Source organism: Emydura macquarii, unplaced genomic scaffold, assembly GCF_026122565.2.
Source record: "Emydura macquarii macquarii isolate MOO-44397 ecotype Brisbane River unplaced genomic scaffold, CSIRO-AGI_Emac_v2 contig_1348, whole genome shotgun sequence".
Lineage (NCBI taxonomy): Eukaryota > Metazoa > Chordata > Testudines > Chelidae > Emydura > Emydura macquarii.
Window position 1 is genome coordinate 17,255,092 of NW_027131485.1, and position 18,674 is coordinate 17,273,765.

Below are 18,674 nucleotides of genomic sequence, written 5' to 3' on the forward strand. Positions count from 1 at the left end.
TCCTTGGAACCTGGGCCTAAGGAAGGGTCGCGATGCCCCTGCTGGGCTGTGTTGCCAGCCTACAAGGAGGTACAGAACATTATTCAATAATAGTGAATTATTCATCCATTCATTATTCAATAACCGTGAATGAGGAGCAAGGGAAGGAAAAGGGGCCAGGATGCTGGGTAGGCAGGAAGGTGCATTTCTGTATGTGTAACAAACTGCACATGTAATGAACACACGTTGGGAGGGAAGGGGGGCTTTCACCTAGAAATTAAAAGAAAAATAGGCCAGAAAAAGCCACACACATTAAAAATCATGAGATTTATAAAAAAAATTGTAAACTCATCCCATGACATTTTGGGTCTGACTCATGATATTTAAACTCCTAGGACACATTCCTGCCATTACTAGATAACACTCCTGGGTAATATCAAGTGCTTCCAAAGATTTAGTCTGTTTATAAGTTACCTAGAAGCATGTGGGTCAGAACACAGATGTTACCTAATCAATATTTTATGGTCCTTGGCAAAAAATACTCATGCCATTACAGATCTCTGCATCCCACATCAATTCATTATTCGCCCAGGGGCAGAGGATGGTGGTAGGGAGGTATCCCTTGTTCTTGAAGCACAGACACAACATGTAATACTTTTTATGCCATCCTTATTGAATATACTTCAGTCAAAGTTAGTTTACCTACCTCCCACCTGATCTGCAATATATGGATGGAAAGTGATTAAGCTGAACACATTGAATTTGCTATCCCTTGCAGCTTCAGTGGGTCTATTCTGCAGGCAGTGTAGCATGAGTCTTGGTTGCTCTTTGCTTATCTTTCCAGTTCTATTACAAATTTAAGGCCCCATTTCTGCAACTCTATGAATGTGGGCAGGGCATCACTGACTTCAGATAATAGACATATACAGTTCCAGGATTTATTCCATTTTGATTGAAAGCCTATCCCAGCCTCTAAAGGAGACATTTTCCAAAAGTGTGTAAGTGATTTTAGGGCTTGTGTACATGGGGAATATAACTATAGCTCTATAGTTATGTTGGTATACTGTAGGACTCCACATGTGGACTCTTATTGCAGAATTAGAGAACCCGTTTTTAATGTATCTTGTATTGATTCCAACATCTCGTTTTTGAAGATGGGACTGAGGTGCTTTTAAAAACTTTACCTTTGGTGCTCCTCCTCCCCACCATAAAAAATAAAATAACTAAAAATAGATATTTAAACAGGATTAAGCTTCTCTATAGAGGCTGCAACTATCAATTACCTACTTAAATATCTTGCCAGCTACTTACTTGATTGAGGTGCTTACCAAAAGCTTGAAAAGTTAGGATGAATGTGGTATTTAAATACTAAAAATAAAACAATGTGTTAAGTTAAATTCTCATATGGGTGAGAACAGTACTGTATACACATTCTGTGAAAATTCCAGAGATTCCTTTCTTGCTTACCAAGATACTGTCATGAACTCATAAGGATAGTTCCATCCAGAAATACTCACATCAAACCTGTTGTGACAGCATTATGGCACCAATAAATAAGTCAGCTCCATAACAGAGGTGGCTTTATTAAAAATAAAAAGGAGCGGAATGGTATATTTGGGGAATATTTGCAAACAGTCTCAAGACTTTGCCTAATAAGTATAAACAATGAGAGTTCTGTGGCACTTTAAAGACTAACAAACTGAAGTCTCTCAAAAGCTTATGTCTGCAAATATTAAATTTGTTAGTCTTTAAAGTGCCACAGAACTCTCGTTTTTGCTGTATACAGACTAACAGGCTACCCCTCTGAACCTAATAAGTATGTAAACCTAATCGGAGGTATCGTATTTCAAATTTGCTTTACAGACTTGGAACCAACAGAGTCAGGAAGGGCAACTTAAGTAATTAAGAAATATTTTCATGGCACCATATTTGGTCGATAGCCTTTAGAAACTGCTAATCAACATTGAGGTTGAAAGAAGTGGCCCTTTGCAGTACATAGATCACAAAGTGTTTTGGAGCTTTTTTAATTTACTGAATTGTTTATATAACTGTTGCAGCACCTAGCTAGAATGTATTTCAACAAGTAGTCCATTCAAAAATTTGAAAATTCCATTTACAAACATGAATTAAACTTGGCTTATTGTGCTTTCAAAGATTAAGAGTTGTACAAGCTTTAATTTGTTATAAATTACAACATTTCTGAACACAATCACAGGGTCGGCACCTCCTGCTATCCTTAGGATCCAAAACAGTGGTCCAGAAACTTTCTTTCAACTACAGCTCAATCAATAAACCAAAATATCCAAAAGATGGGGCCCATATACTAGCCCCTATAGTTAAGTCAGGCCAGGTGAAAGATACTTACAGGTGACCTACCTGGGGGGGAGGAGCGGGACACACGTGTTTGTGCTACTACTTGCTTCTGTATGATGTGGAAGAAGAGATGGGAAAGTTTTTACCCATACACACTAAAAAGATGGTGGAGGGATACTTCTGCTTGTTTCTTTTGCATCTGGCCTGGAAGACTAGACAACTAGTGAAATGACACCATCACTTGAGTTAAGAGTAAAAGCTGAACTACTGAGGGAGGAAGAATATATATATATATATATAATTTTAACCAGGCTGTTTAAATATCTATTTTGTTAACACCTATACACCTTCAATGACTAAAATACACTTTGTCCAAAGGAAGATTTTATCAAAGGTCCAACCAAGTTCAGCTGCAGTGTGGGAACACACAACACATACATTATCAAACACCCAGGCAGTCCTCTAAGGATGAGTCTGATATTTCTAAAGGTAAAGGAGCAAGGAGGGAAAGAGGGAAATGTTCTCAGAGCTTCTATATGTCCTAATGTAAAAGAAATTCAAGTCCAATATTTTTTTAATCCTTTGCAAGTCACCTTTAAAGAGTTACTTCTATATGGAAGTCTTAGTTAGTTGCTTCATTACATACTATCAGGTAGGCAAGTTGCTTTATGCTAACAGCCAGTTCTATCATCAAGTTTTGAGCAAGACTAAATCAGGAGAAATTCAGGATTCACAACCGCAACAACGGTTAAAATCTAGAGCATGACAGACTAATCTCTGAAGGAGATGGATATAGCTCCATTTTGAAGCTACCACTTTTGCCATACACAAGCATATGGTGCAAACTAAAGTTCCAAATCAAAACATGGGGCCTATATAAAACCTCAAGAAAGCCAAACAGAGCTCCACAAAGAGAACAGGGGGCTGTCCACATGGTTTCAGTTGCAGGACTGGGGCCCAGTATCAGCTCATATTTTCCTCCTTCTCCAGCCTGCTCAATTCCTACTGCTAACACTGATAATGGCAGAAGTCTTACACTCAGGCCTTTCAGAAATGAGGGTGGGCAATACAGGTCAGAACAGAGCTACATGAATGACTTCTCTCACACTCCATCAGTGCTGCAAAATACAGTTTTATTAAGTTACCAAGTATGAAGGTTCCCAAACCACTTGAAATTCAGTTTCTTTCCAATTATATTTGAAAAAACCACATCCCTGACTGATGTGCCATAACCCCCAGTGTAGACGCAGCTATGTAGACAAAGGAGTGCTTCCATTGACATGGTCAACATCATTTGGGAAGGTGTAGACTACACCTACACTATCAGGCTGTGCCAGCACAGCTATGCCAGTATACTGCCCTTAAGTGTAGGCATACCTAACATTCCTCCCCAGCTAACGTCTTCAATAAAAAAATTAGATCATATTAAAAAGTGGTGGTGTATGTTTGTAAGTATTTATGCAGCACAAGTAACTGTTGGATTAATCAAAGACAAATTTGGAAAGATTAACTCTATGGAGATATCTTTCTTGCATATGTTCCAGCAAGAAATAAGTGCTACAGTGCAATGTCAGCAGCTGTTTACATATCATACAAAAATGTGACCCCCTCACTGGTGCTGTGAAGTAATCAGAGGTTACAGAAATCTTTTCCCTTTCTGTTATATACTACTCCCTGCTTTAGTGCATCAGTCGTCTCAGCTTCTCATCATATTAGTCATTCTATAAATCAATTTAAACATTTGAGTCTAATGAGCCTAATTCAATATTCAGATGCTCTAAAACCAATCCATCTAAGGTTTATGACAGACATCATTAGCAATCTGCTTTAGTATCAATTAGTGAGTCACAAAGATCCAATTATCTATAATCTTAATAAATGACAAATTCTCAATTTCTGTAGAGAAGAGGGAGGGAGCAGAATTCTCAATTTCTTGGGAGCAAAGAAGAAGGTGGAAGAAATGCCTTTGGTCTTGCAAACTCTCCCCACTGCCAGAAAGTTGATTAGTCCCTAAACAATCTTTACAAGATCATGATAGATTTTCTACCACAATGAAGTATTAGAACCATATTCCACATGCATAAAATGTAGTCTCTCTCTCCACTGCCTCCCCCAAACAAACAAAAAAAACCCCACCCCATGACATACCCACTTAACCTGCACTAACAGACAAACTTCTCAGCCTTATTTAAATTTCATTAGCAGCAGACAAAAGGAGCAGATTTTCCATACATACTTCCATACCCAAATTTTAATAGGGAAATGGTTACACATGAGCTAATGGGATATCAGCCCATTTAATGGCTACCTTTCTCTCCTTTTCTCCCCATCTCAGTCTTCTCTCCCAGTGAGACTTCTGTGCATCTCTCCCTTTTGTATATTAGGCCTGGTCTACACTGGCGGCTTATGTCGAATTAAAGTCCCTTAATTTGAATTAATCACTCCCACGTTTACACTCGCACTTTGTTAATTCGAATTAAGGAGCCTTTAAAACCGAATTAATAAGACCACCTCTGCAAGTGGCATAGTGCCTAATTCAAATGTGTTAATTCAAATTAGTGTTAGCGTAGAAGCAATTGGTCTTAATTCGAATTAATTGGCCTCCGGAATCTATCCCATAATGCCCCGTTTCAAAGTCCCCTCCACTCAAGCAGCCCCGGGAAAATTTGAATCTTCATTTCCTGTGTTTTCTGCCAGCATGGAGAGAGCTTTCCCACTGTTCTCATAATGGCTACTGCAAAGCCCAAATGTGCTCCAGCATGGAGTCGAGCTGAGGTCTTAGGAGTTATTCTTGACCCCCAAGCAGTTCACCAGCACAAAGGACAGCACAAATGATCCCGTCTGGTGAGTCTGGTGAGTCTTCTTTCTTATTAGCATTTCTGTCCTTGCACATTGTTTGGGGGGAGGCGGGGGGGGGGCGCGGGGGGGATCTCCTGTGTTTCGTTGACTGCCATGGGTTTCAGGGCTCAATGTTTGTTTTGTGTGTTAAAAAACATTATGTTTATCATCTGTTGATATCACATTGAAAATTTAATGTATGTAATCTGTTATCCCTCCCTCGCTTGAAAAAAGTTTTCAGGGAGGGCTGCCTTGTCCCTCACTGCACTGCACTGCAAGGCAGCCAGCATCCCCCCCACTCACCACACGGTGAATGGGTTTAAAATCCAAGCTGCGATCACCCCGCTCCCCCCACAACAAGCCCTTTGCAGTTAGTCTCTTTAAGGGTTTGAAATATTTCACCACCCCCTCTCCCTGTGTGGTAAATGGGTTTTAAATGCCCAGCAAGCCCTCTGCAGTTTGTCCCTTTAAGGCTTTGAAAGATTTAACACCCCCCCCCCCCCCCCCCCCCCCCGCATGGTGAATGCATTTTAAATGCCAGAAGTGAGGAAAATTTTTGCTACATTGTTTCAATGGCCACTCATGGAAATTGATGCTTTCTTATAAGTTTATTCAGTGCTACATGTGGATACATTATATCATGCTTTCCATCAGTGAAGTGGAAACATTCGTATCACTGTATTAACATGCTAACTGTGGCTCCATTGTTATTTATCTTTCATTCTACAGACACCTCAGCAGTGGACCCACCATTAAGAAGTGCTGCTGACAAACTGTCTCAGATTAGAAAAAGGGGGGGGAAGCAGAGATGACATATTTGCGGACCTCTTGAACGCCTCAGCAGCCTCACAGACAGAGCAAAGAGAGAGGTGGCTGATCTTGTCCCATAACATGGGACAAATGCAGGACAATGATCGCAGCACCATGCTGGAGCTGCTGCAACTCATGCGGGACCAGTCAGCCATTCTACAGCATCTCCTAGACAGAGTCCCCCTTCAGCCCCTCAACTGCCCTAACTGCCCTCAACTGCCCTAACTGAGGATATAAATCTCTCCCTAGCAAGCCTGCCCTATGGAGAGAAAGTGTTTGTTACTTCTGAATCTTCATCCCTAGTGACCAGCTCCAGTCCCTACCCCTGTTGATGCCCAGAGCTTTGCAAAGCAACAGCAAAGTGAAACTGAACCAAGTCTTGTCCATTTCATTCTGCAACAAAGAGCTGCCTGTCCTCAAGACTGCTCACATGAATTCAGGTTGGATTTTCCAGCTCTGAACAAGAACATCTGTCACACTTCTAATAGTGACAAATTTAATATATAAAAGCCCTTATGCATCATTTAAAAGTAAGTGCTTAATCAACTTTATTACAAGAGAAAATGTTTAGTTCTTGAGTCTCATGCACAACTTCTCAGTTAATTTAACTAATATAAGCACTGCTTAATGTTCAAGTGCCAGAAAACGGTTTCCTCTTTAAACGTATAAATGACCAATTGCCTGTATTACAGAGAATGTAGCCACATTACCTTCTGTCCAATTAGATCCCTTCAACCTGGTCTTGAAAGCACAATAATACTACAGCCAGTTGGTTCAGTAAATAAATTGACTGTTTTCCCATACTGACTAAAATAAAAATCTGCACATGATATAAGCAAGATTTGTGGGTGCATGAACCAGTAGTAGAATGAGGCAACATATTCATAAATCACAAGCTCTACAACAGCCTGGGGGACAAGCGTCATCTCAATAAGCATCTTAACCCTTTGTAAAGTGCAAGTTACACCAATCCTACTAAATGTTCATCTGGCTGGCAGTCTGGAAAACACAAGTATAATACCTTGGACATCTATAGTACCTTCTAGCAGGGCACAAAATGTTTTAACACACTAATTAAATAAGCCTCAAATGATTCCTGTAGGTAATGTATTATTCCTATTTACCCTAAACCTGTAGCTATACCGACCTCACCCATGGCATAGGCACAGCTAATGTTGACAAAAGAATGCTTCCATCAACCTAGCCACTGTCACTCGAGAAGGTGGCAAAACTTCTTCCATCACTGTAGGACACGTCTACTCTATGGCACTACAGTGGCATAACTATGATACCATAGCTGTGCCACTGGAGTGCCCATAATGTACACATGAGGCACAGAAAAGTTACAGTGGCTTTACTTTGAAAAACAACAGTAAAAAAACATCTCTACTCAGCAGACCAGCTTCACGTATGGATTCAGAGTCAATTAGTGACTAAACTCATTTTTATTGTGAGCCAAAACAGCTATGGGTGTGAATCTGGATTCTATTACCTCTTTATGCATCAGCAAAATTGTTTTCTAAGTTCCAATTTCAGGACCAAAAGTTACACCAATTTGGTGTAAATCTAGTACAAGCAATGGAACGGTCAGGAGTCAATGAGGGCATAAATATTATGTATGTTTATTATGCTAGTGCCTAGGGGTCAACTGAAAATGGGGGTGGGAAATGGACAAACATTCAGTTTGACTTTTAAAACCTATAGTGAGTTCCAGGACTGGCATTAAGACAAAAGGTGTTGGGACAGGGAGGTGTTTGTTTTTACTGTGAAAACGATTTTCCCCCGTCTTTTAGATCCACTTCCACTTGCCAATATCCAATTTTAAGGTGCAGTGTGGAAAACCAGATGGAACCTGCTACAGCTGGGTATCATCTCTTCAAGGAAACAGTAAGAATCCTTTAAAATGACTTAATTTCATTTTCTATAGGCCACACAGAATCTTGCGCTGCCCTCTTTTTCCTTAACCAGCTCTATCTTGAAGTCATGAGAATCAATAACCATGGAACCCCATTTTCAGGGTCACTTCTCAGATGCACTTTCCTCACACAACTCAATAGGAAAGCTAGGAACAGAACCCAGCTTCCAACTTGAGTCTTCTATTTAACCAGTGTTTCATGCTTCCTTTTTAAAACAAAGTCCTTCTTCTGCCATTATACATCTAGAGGGTGCACTTTGGAAAGGCTGTATTTCACAATCGTTGTTGACCAATATGCTCTAAGTACCATCTGAACTAAGAAGAAACTTACCATTCTCAAGTCAAAACCTATAAAGCATATCACATTCCACCTTACTCACTAGCTGGCCAGGCTGCTATTAGCAGGGCATACAGACCTGGATACTTTTTTGAGCTGTGCTGACTAGCATTGTCATCACAGTCTTGGTCAGAAAAGTGTAAACAAATAAGATTCAGCCTTTAAGCAACTGCTTCATGAACAAGCATCTGTGGAAAGAAAATGCCTAACAGCTACGTTTGCATTTCTGAGTGTTGATTACAATTTTAACACGGCTTTCAGATACAATGATTATTTCATTTCCATCAAGTACCAGAGCGCATGACAACTCTAAACTGTCTTTTGAAACAAACAACTATGCACGCACACATTGACCCAAGAAAACTACCTGTCGCCAGCTACGAAGAAGGAAAGAGACCAGCTACTGTGGTGATAGGGACTATATAAGTTTCTAGAGAGATCACTTTGCTTCACTACCTTGATTGGCAGCCTGACTTATTCACTCTGCCCATTGCTTGGGTTCTGGTGTATACTGTAGCATAAAAAGAAAATGTTTTCAGGTCCTTTAAAGTAAACTGGAAGGTCAAGCTCTAATGTTTCCTGGACACAACACATGCCTTGTCTGGATGTTATCTGAAACTGCAGCAGTGGCAGAAAATGCACAGGCCTACAAAAAAAAAAAAAAACACTTCTGGAAGCATGATAAGACATTGGGCTTTGGGTTAAAGGAAGTAGTGTCATTTCAACAACTTACGCATGCCATTCTATAAAGGAAAAATGCCTCCATTTTCTTCAGGCCAAAAGCCTAAAAGAGCAAGAGAAATTAAAGAGCAAACCCTGGACCTGGTTACCAACTTCCTTCTCCTAGTGGGGAGCATTTGCCTTGCTTATCCTATTGTTGTTAACAGGAAAACTTGTGCAGGTAACTATTCACAGGGGGCTCACTGTATGGCAGTTTTTGTTTAAGTTTTGTTACAAACAGGACTTTTTGATGACCACGCACATCTGGGCCTCAATTCTCCACTGATGGAGGTGGCCCGAAAATGGGACTCAGACGGTTTACCATTGTGTTGTCTAATCCTGCAGAGCAGAGCTACAGGATTATGGTAAGAAAGGCGGATTTCTGGCTACACTACAGTTCTCCGCTGTTTCTGCCATTGGTAGACAATTCAAAGTCCTACTTCCCTTGGCCATGTCTGCAGTGGGATGTCTTTTGTGCATTGGCAATGTCAAAGCCCAATATAATAGACCATTCTAGTTCCTATTATAATGTTTAGTATCTTAAGTTGAACACTTAAGGTCCTATTACTCTCCTTTGACCAATGCAGAGCACCCTAAGCACACACAGGGTTCTACGAGCAGAGCCAATCCAGCATGGTCCATGGATGCCATCACAAACCAGTTTGGGAGGGCTGGAAATCAGCTACTCTCTGAATTCAGCATCTTTCCCAATGGAAACGCACATGGGAGTTGATGTTGCTAGCTGCCGTGTTAACTTGCTCTCCCACAGCACCTGCCCGCTGAGACAAAGGATTCTGTGCAATTCAGCTCCTAAATCAGTCATTCTGTCAGGCACATGTGTGTGTCTGGGGGGAGTTCACTGAGCAATGTAGCGGGACTGCTTCTATAAGCTCAAAACAGCTTGATGGCACACAATGCCCCTGAAACACTGTCAGATGCAGACACTTTCTCCCCCGGCCAGCAGGTTTTCTCCCCACAAGGGCAGAATCCAGGGCAGCATAAAGCATCCAATATTCAAACAACGGTCAATGTGACGTATCTTAATATTAATTCCCCAGTGACTGTTACATTATTAATGCAGGTTGGAAACGGGGGTACAGTCTCTGACTGCTGTGTTCTAACACGGCTGGCGTCAGTTCCCAGCCCGAGATTCGGAAATGCCAAATGTTATTACAAAGAGATTTGTCATTTCAGTTTATTCATATTCATTTTTATTCATCCCTGTGTAAGAAAACCTGCACAAAAGGCCCTAAGCATCCCACTTGAACCTTAAATGTAGGGCTCACTGACAATTTGGAAAGGAATAAAAAATTGGGTCTGTGCCTCTTTTGTTTCTTTGTGATGTGTGAAGGAGGCTGAGAAAGTTTCCCCCACTTCCATTATCACTTCCCAACATCTTTTCCCAATTGTGGGGGGGTTTTTTGGGGGTTTTTTTTTTGGTTTTTTTTGCATTAAAAATTCAGGCCTTGTCTGCTCTGTTTTTCTTGATATACCCTATGAGCAAATAAAGAACTAGTGGAATTATGACATCAGAGAAATCATTAAAGTGAAACTTGATTAACTGAGTGGGAAAGTGACTTTTTACTCAGGCTATTTAAAGCTTGCCCCTTCAGTTAAGCTCTGAGAAAGCTCTCTCTCTGACTCACCAAGAAACCCTAAAGCAAAAACAAGGAAGATAAGACTTGACATGTCTCACATTTCAAAGGTGGTGGGAAAAACAAGCATAGTTTTTATATATTCCATATATTTTTCATATATATGGAAAAAAGAAAATCATTTCAGGCCCTCTTTATACATCAAAGGGAGCACAAACCCATTGTCTCATACTCCTTCTCACTCACACACTCTGCTGGTTACATTTAAGTCGTATGTAGGGCCTTACCCAGGCTTCTCTTGCTCTGGGATGAATTTCATCCCTAGTATATTGCTTCTTAATGAGTGAATTTTCATACTCCTGCACTGAGAAAAATGGGTGAAGTTTTCCTTTAAAGCAATACTACATATGCTTGTTTATGAAGCATCACGTCAAAATCTTTTTGCCAGAACAGTAGGATACTTCCTCACTCTCAGAAAGCAGACATCATGCAGTGGGAATTAATGTTACAAAAGCAGTGAGACCTTAGCTATGTTTGAGCAAGAACCAAGGGGTGAAGGTTCTCTCTTGCCTTATTTAATTTTATTCGTGGTGACATAAGTCAGATGCCACAAATCTGCACACACAATTTATGAAAATGAAAAAGAGCATCGAAAGAAAATTACCAATCTGTTACCCAGCTAACAGAAGTCAATTACAGATCTGAACAAAAAAACAATTCAAACCTACTATTGCATCAACCTCAGCTTTGAATTATCCTCTGTGACCCTCAAAAGTCAATCCTGACATAGAGTAATAAAAAGAAATAAAGTGAGAAATAAAGTTTAGAAATCAGAGGAAATGAAGATTATTGGTCTTCCCAGAGGGCTGCCTTGGACATGATGAAAAGACAATATTAGACAGAGGTATTGTAAGAAACAAAACAACTCTTTGGAACCTTTTTAGGAAACCATCTTTACCCTGCACTGAAACAGAAGAGATGGTAATTACTTGGACGAACTCATGTAATTTCTCTCGTTAACTGTAATATTGCAGGTTGGGCGTCACTACTCAGGCATATCCAAATCACCACTGTCCATCCTCCATTTCTCTGAGTATTTGATCTGTCCCTTTATTCTACACAATAGACCTGCAAGAGAAGTAAATATTTTACTTTTTTAAAAAACCTATCCACCTTCTAGAAGAACACACATGGCATTTTGTTCCTTTTCTTACACAAACCTATCAACTTCCTGTACTTTCTGGCAGCTAATAGATCAATCTGACTGCTCTGTACACAGCTGTGCTGACCGGCACCTGCTGTTCCAACTTCATGGGCGAAAGGTGGCCAATTTTCTTTACTAGAATTCTTTTCATACTTACATACTGAGTGAAAAGCTGGCTAAATTTGGTCCCCCATTCAGACCCAGTTCCCCCACTGGGTTTCAAGCAGACATCTTTTTGATGATTATATCGTGGACAATTCTCAACTTTCCCGATTGAAATCCAAAAGATCTACAGCTCTAGATTTCCACAGTAAAAACCCATTTCATCCCTCTGAAAGTTCTTCTCTACAGGACTTCCCCAATCTTAAAAAGGACATCAACCACTTTCCTTTCTTTCCTTTTAGTCTACAGTAATCAATCTGTCAAGAGATTCTTCCGGGTATTTAGTTTAAGATTTAATTTCACTCATCATGCTACATTTGTAGCACCTTCATCCTGAAGGACCCCAGCTCCTTACCAAGCTACAATATACTTTATAATCCACTGGACTATCATGATTACATTTCCCTCTTTCCATGAAGATGCTTATACTTCCAAATAACGTATGCTACCATGTCCCCACTTCTTCCCATCCACACAAGTTAGTGGCCATTTGACCAACGTATGCATGTTTAGTTCTTTTAATCTTCTCTCACAAATCAAGCCCTCCAGCTCTTTACTCATTCTTGTCTCTCTTCTCCCAGTTCCTTCCATGTTATCTACAAATTTCTGGTATTGAGGTGCCCAGAAATTAGTACAGACTGCCAGGGAGACATCATCTCTTTCAAACACTTGCCTATCCACATGTGACAGCTTACCACTCGTGGTGTCATACACAAGGGCCTGATCCAAAGCCCACTAAAGTCAATGGAAAGACTCCCATTGACTTCAACAGGTATTGGAAGCTCTGAGTACATTTGATCTTTCAGATTTTTTTCTACTACAATACATGTTAGTTTTGTACTTCTTAGATGTACCTCTGCACTTATGAGCTTACAGTCTATTTCCATTCTTGTACTGCTCCTAGCACAAATAAGGCACAATCTTGATCAGGGCTTCTTGGTGCTAGAATATATACTTCATTCGGCCAACCTCCTTTTATACAGTATTTGGCCAAGGTGATCTAACACTTTGCTAGGATGAAAAATAAAAGCCAGCAGGTAAATCCTCTGATCCAAATATGAGTGCTTTATTGGCATACATCAATGCTGTCATAACAGCAGCTGCACAGGATTCAGGCTGAAATCAGACAGCCGACCTCCCTTATTAATAAAAGGCTGGAGAAAAAGAAATATTGATACCTGCCAAATGGAAGAATATCGAAATATGATTTAAGCTAAAACAGACCAAAAAGCTCAACTTCACAAAAAATAAGTGTTGAGAGTGTCATTTCAAACAGCCTTGATTTAAGCACAACTCTTCACTCTCTCTTTTTAAAGAGATCATATCTGGCCTTAATAAAGTTTTGTAAACAACGAACCTAAGCATTAGTTTTGTAAATTCCTATAAACATTGTAGGAAAAAAACCAAGTTGACATCCACTCCCAGCAATATTTGCAACACAAATTTTGCAGCAACAGAACCCAAAAGTGAAACTTAGTACGCTTTGTCTGTTTTCGCAGTAGCGAGCTATGCAAAGTGTGAAAGAACAGCATAAAAGACTAAGTAAATTAGCCTTAGATTTCTTCAGCTTTAATAATCTAAGGTGCTAATTAATATAAGAAATATTGTTATTATTTGTAATGTGCAAGTGTCCCTGTAAAAAGACAACATAAAAGGTTTTATGCACTTTATTTTTTCCTGTCTATCCTACAAAGTCCAGAATAATGTAAAAAGGGTTGTTTTCTTCGTTCCTACTTGAAAAGCTTGGGTTCTGGGGCTCTTCTTTTTCATGCATTGCCTAAATTAATGTTTATCTCAGAAAAAAAAATTCCTTCGCGTGGAATAATTACATATTCATAGTTTGTAAGTGAAAAAATGTGCATTCCAAAAAGGTTTACAGAGCAAACACTGGTTTCAAGATGAATTCCTTCTTCTTAAAAATAAATTCACCTTTAGTCAAGTATTAGGAGTAAACCCAGACCCAAACTCAGCTTCTTTTTCCCGCAGGAGGCTCTTAAAAGTTCAGTCACCAAATATGCGAATTACAGACATGTAGAAGTACAAATCTGCTAAGTACACTTACAAACTGAAATGAAAGGACCTTTTCAAACCTTATATACTAACTCCTCCGTTTAGCAGGGACAGCCTCTATTAAGCAAAAGATCTGCCATTCTCCCTATTCCATCCATCCAAAATGAATCTCAACAGTTAAAAGGAGAGTCTCCATTTTTCTTCCCCGAATGTCCTTATTTATACTTTTGAACTGTTGGCAGGCCTGAGGATGAAGAAATCAGTTGTGTGTGCGCCACACGATTTGGGGGTCTGCGTTCGTGGCAGTCAGGTGAAAGGCACCGCTCAGAACTGAATGGAGGAGGGTGGACTGGAGGGAAGGGGGCTGGGAGGGGCGAGAAAAGGATTTGTTCCCTGCAGTACTGGAAGCAGCTGGTTCTAAACGCAAGACACAGCATCGTCCATCACAGAAGCAGAAAGTGCGAGGAAGCTGCATTATTTCTTGGCTCCCCACCACGCACAGCCAGATCGCTTTCCTTTCAGCCATTGTGGCGGCCGGAGGCACAGACCAGACCCCTCCCAGCCTGGGTTTCTCGTGCCCGCCCCGACTCGGCGCTGAGCCGCGCTCGCCGCAGACACGCGGAGAACAAGAGCCCCGCGGCGCGGCAGAGGCGCCCGCCCCAGGGAGGGACCGGCGGGGGGTGGAAAGTGGAAGCGGGCGGGGGGGATCCGGGCGCTTTTTCTGAGTAACTTGCAGAGCAGCGAAGCCGCGCCGCGCCGAGCGCTCACAGCGGCCGGATGCCTCCCGCTCTGCGCCGCCCCTGTCCCTGGCGCACGGCTTCGCGCCAGAGCCAGAAGCAGAACCAGAGCGAGCTGCCCTCTGGGGCACAGGTCCCTGCCCCAGGGCAGCCAAAGCCCCATGAACTCCGCAGGCTCCCCCGCGCTGCCCGGCCCCCCCATGCGGCTCTTCCCCTCCCCCGGTGAGATGTGTCCCGGGCCGGGCCCCTGCCCCCTTCCCCGGTGCAAGTTGTGTTGGTAGCACCGCGTGTGGCGCCGCAACCGCCTCGCCCGTCACCGTCACTCACACACCTTCCTTCCGGGGAAACGAAACTTCTCTGCGCTGCGCTGCTCTGCTCTGCTCAGCGCGGCGGGCGGGCGGGCTCCCGGCTCCCTCGCGCTCCGGCCGGCTGCTGCTGCCAGACCCGCCCCAGTGGCGCCGCCCGCAAGGAGGCTGGGCCGGGCTGGGCTGACAGCGGGGACCACCCCCGAGCCGGAGGGGGACAAACCATCACACGGGGCGGGGACAGGGCTCGGCAGCGCTGCACGGGGAGCGGGCGGGGGCTGGGGAGCGGGCGAGGGGCCGTGGGGCGCAGGGATTCGAGGCTGCTCGGCCAACGCGCCCCCAGCCCATGAAACCCGGTTTCCACCGCCGACCTCACCCTCCGCAGCCGGGCGCGGGGAGGGAGCAAAGTGGCCCCACGTCCGGACAGGAGTCCGGAGTGGGACTGGACCTGAGTGTGTGTGTGTGGGGGGGGGGGGGTTACACGCGCCGCCTTCTCTGGCCAGTTGCGCGCGCGCTCGGTCACAGTTAGTTACACGCTGCTCCTCTCCGAGCGGCAGCGTGCACTGCCATTGCAGATAGTTATTGGCTGCGCGCTCCCCATTGGCTGAGCCCCCCGCCCCCACCTTCCTTCCCGCCCTTGTGCACATTCAAACTGCTGACAATTAATGATGCTTCCAAGCAAACGCTGCTGGAACCCGTCACAACTATGAAAAATCGTAAAAACTGGCTCTTGCCGGCCTCGGACTGTGCTAGGTCTGCTTGGTTTGAAACGCCCCCCTCTCCCCCAGACTAAACCAGCCCTGCTGGCATTAAAAGGTCCCTGTTCCCCCAGGACCAGGGCTGCCCTCTGCATACTGCTGAAGGCAGGATCCAGTGTGGAAAGTCCCTCCAGGCAAAGCGGGTGGCTCGCTGGGGCTCTGCCTACACTAGAAACACTCCAGCAGCCCTGCTGCTGTGGCACGCTGCAGTGTAGACACTTCCCACAGCTACTTACAAGTTTCCTAGTAAATTCCCCCATCAGAGGTGGCAGCTATGTAGAAGGAACAATTCTTCTGTCAATTTAGCATTGTCTACACTGGGGCTTAGATCAGCTTCATGGCTAGTCTCCCCTGACAGGGCTCTACACTTAAAATCTTGCTCCTGCCAGCATAATTTGCCTACTGAACCGATTTAACTCCACGTCCATAAGAGGCATAGAGTCAATGTAGTTTTGTCTACACTGACACTGATGACCCATCGACTGTTGCTGGCCTTCAAAAGCAGTCCTACAATGCCCCACATGGACATTTTGCTTGATGCAAGCCCTCCTGGTGAGGACTCTCGCTGCCAACATAACCAGCAAAGCATAGACATACACAAGTGATGTAATTACTGCAGCAGCTGACATAAATTAGGTCAACTTAATTTCTGTAATGTGTAGATGTGCCTTTACACTCCGCTTCCTGAACCCAGCCACTGCAGCATCAGGGATAAAACTCCCTCTGTCCCTCAGCCGTAATACCCCTGTTCTCTGGAAATGGGCTAAGGTTGCCAACCCTACAAGATTGTCCTGGAGTCTCCAGAAATTAAAAATTAATCTTTAATTAAAGATTATGTCATGTAATGAAACCTGCAGGAATACATCCAAACAAAATTGGCAACCGTAAAATGAACAGTGGGTCGGGACATGCAATTACATGTCAAAGTCCACAGGTTAAGGAAGGGATCTAAACAAAGAGTAAATGTTTCGTGATAAAAGGCAATAAAAACACACAGCTTAAAAGTAATTGCAACACAAATTCAATAGGGTTTTCTGTATTCAAATTACCACTGTGATTAAAAATACATACACTGCTCCTGTGTGGTCTCGGCAATCCTCAGCTGGTGCATATTTAATTGTTGGTACTAGTGAACTGCACATAAGATGGAGATCATTTATTCTAAGAGACACAGGAAAACAAAATTCTTCTGTAACATTTCAAAGATGCTGGATGGTCTGGATGCCCTGATGAGACCATCAGAGACCACTTAAGTGGGGCACCATCTTAGTTCGTTTCTGTACCAACATGGTTAATTTTTGGTTAATGTGAGCCCTAGTCTTGCAAATGCTCATACATACAGTATACTGAACTTTAAGGCCATCCTATTATCTTCAATGGTTACTTGCCTGATTAAAGTGAAGCACGTGCTTAAGTATTTGCAGGATCAGGGCCATGGTATGCATTTGCAATACACAAATGTTAAAGTATACTAGCAACAAGTTCCGGAACATCTGTAGGACTGAAATGCCATGCTGTAAAATACCAACATTTTCACTAAAACAAAATGGGCCAAATTCATCCCCAGCATAACTCCAGTAACTTGTAGGGAGTTACACCAGGGAAGATTTGGCCCAGTGTAATAAAAACAGAATCTGCTTTTTTCAGTCTACACAAATATTGTTAATAACTTGGAATCTTTCTTTTTAAATATTTTTTCTGTGCAAACAGAGTCTCATAAAAGACAGACAAACATGCCAGACAAAACAAAGAAGCTTTTATCTTAGTAACAACTAGAACACGTGAACAGTCTGAGCTCAGGCACCACTAAGTACATTTGATCTACAAAGAAAAATAACATAATATTGAATTAATGCTTCAATTTAGTGAAAGAAAAACATGTGATGTAACTGGATGAAATTTATAAGAAAAGGAAAATTTAGGCTGAGTAGCAGGAAAGATGTCTTGAGGGTGGAGAAAGCACAGAAAATGTATTAGGAAACAACCCTCTCTTGGCAGGGGAATGATAATAATCTAATTGTTCTTTTCTGTCTGATTTCCATAATGAGAAATTTATCTGTGGTGCAAGTTACACATCAGCTATAAGTTGGTCAGAAAACATGTAAGTGATTTGTAGTAGTGTAACACCCACTGACTTGGCATTCAGTGGATGTTCAAGGCTTGTGTAATTTGCTCAGCAAAAGGGCAGAAAAAGGAAGTTGAAGCAAGAAAAGGAGCTAACAGAGTATGTGGGAAAGTCACATTTTAACTAACCTTCCCTGACATTCCTAGGGCCAAATTCCACCCGTGCTATAAACAGGTGCAACTCTAACTGGGTTTTAGCAGGAACACAGGGATTGCCAGATTCGATCAGACTAGAGCAATGATCTACCTAGTCCAGCATCCTATCACCAAGAGTTGATAGCATAGACTGCTTCAGAGGAAGGTGAAAGAAACACTGCAGCAGGCAGTTATGAAGTAACCTGCCAACAGGGAAATTCTTTTCCTAACTCCCAACAGTTAGAAGTTGGCTTAAGGCAAAGGGAATTGTACACACTTATTCCAGAGTCTGAATTTGGATCTTACTGAATCAATACGAGTTACACTTCCTCCTCCTGAATGCCAGATTTCTCACGAACTTACACCTACAGTCACATCAGCCTCTGAATATGTCCAAAGGCTCCATCCACGTGACAGTCTTGGGCCTGGTCTACACTGCAGGTGAAATTCGGCGGCAGTCAACAGGAGTAACAGAGTAGCTTGTGTAACTCCCATCGACTTCGTAACTTCCATTTAGCACTCCATCTCCAATGCGCTGTGCAGACGGAAAATGTGTACTCATCAATGCAGCGCTATGCTTTTTGGGGAGGTGGTTTTATTAGATTGACTTCTGGATCGATTGAGCAGGTCTTCACTGCCACTCAATCAAACCGGATAAATTGATCTGATGGCAGCGAATTTGCTGCCATCAGTGTAGACATAGGCTTGGTTGCCTTAGCAGATGGCCTTCAG

The 18,674-nt window shown here is 42.6% G+C and overlaps 1 protein-coding gene across 3 annotated transcripts in view; it reads right to left on the reverse strand.

The window, feature by feature from the left end:
- Positions 1-18,674, reverse strand: part of CARHSP1 (calcium regulated heat stable protein 1) — a 119,569-nt gene that overhangs the window by 30,611 nt on the left and 70,284 nt on the right. The window contains exon 1 of one of the 3 annotated variants that reach the window (XM_067551289.1): positions 14,952-15,376. The exons of 1 other annotated variant lie outside the window; for it this stretch is intronic. The gene's annotated coding sequence lies outside the window, so the exon portion shown is untranslated. Of the gene's footprint in view, positions 1-4,600; positions 4,620-14,951; positions 15,377-18,674 lie in introns of those variants that run through there. One more of the 3 variants, XM_067551291.1, reaches the window with a different exon arrangement.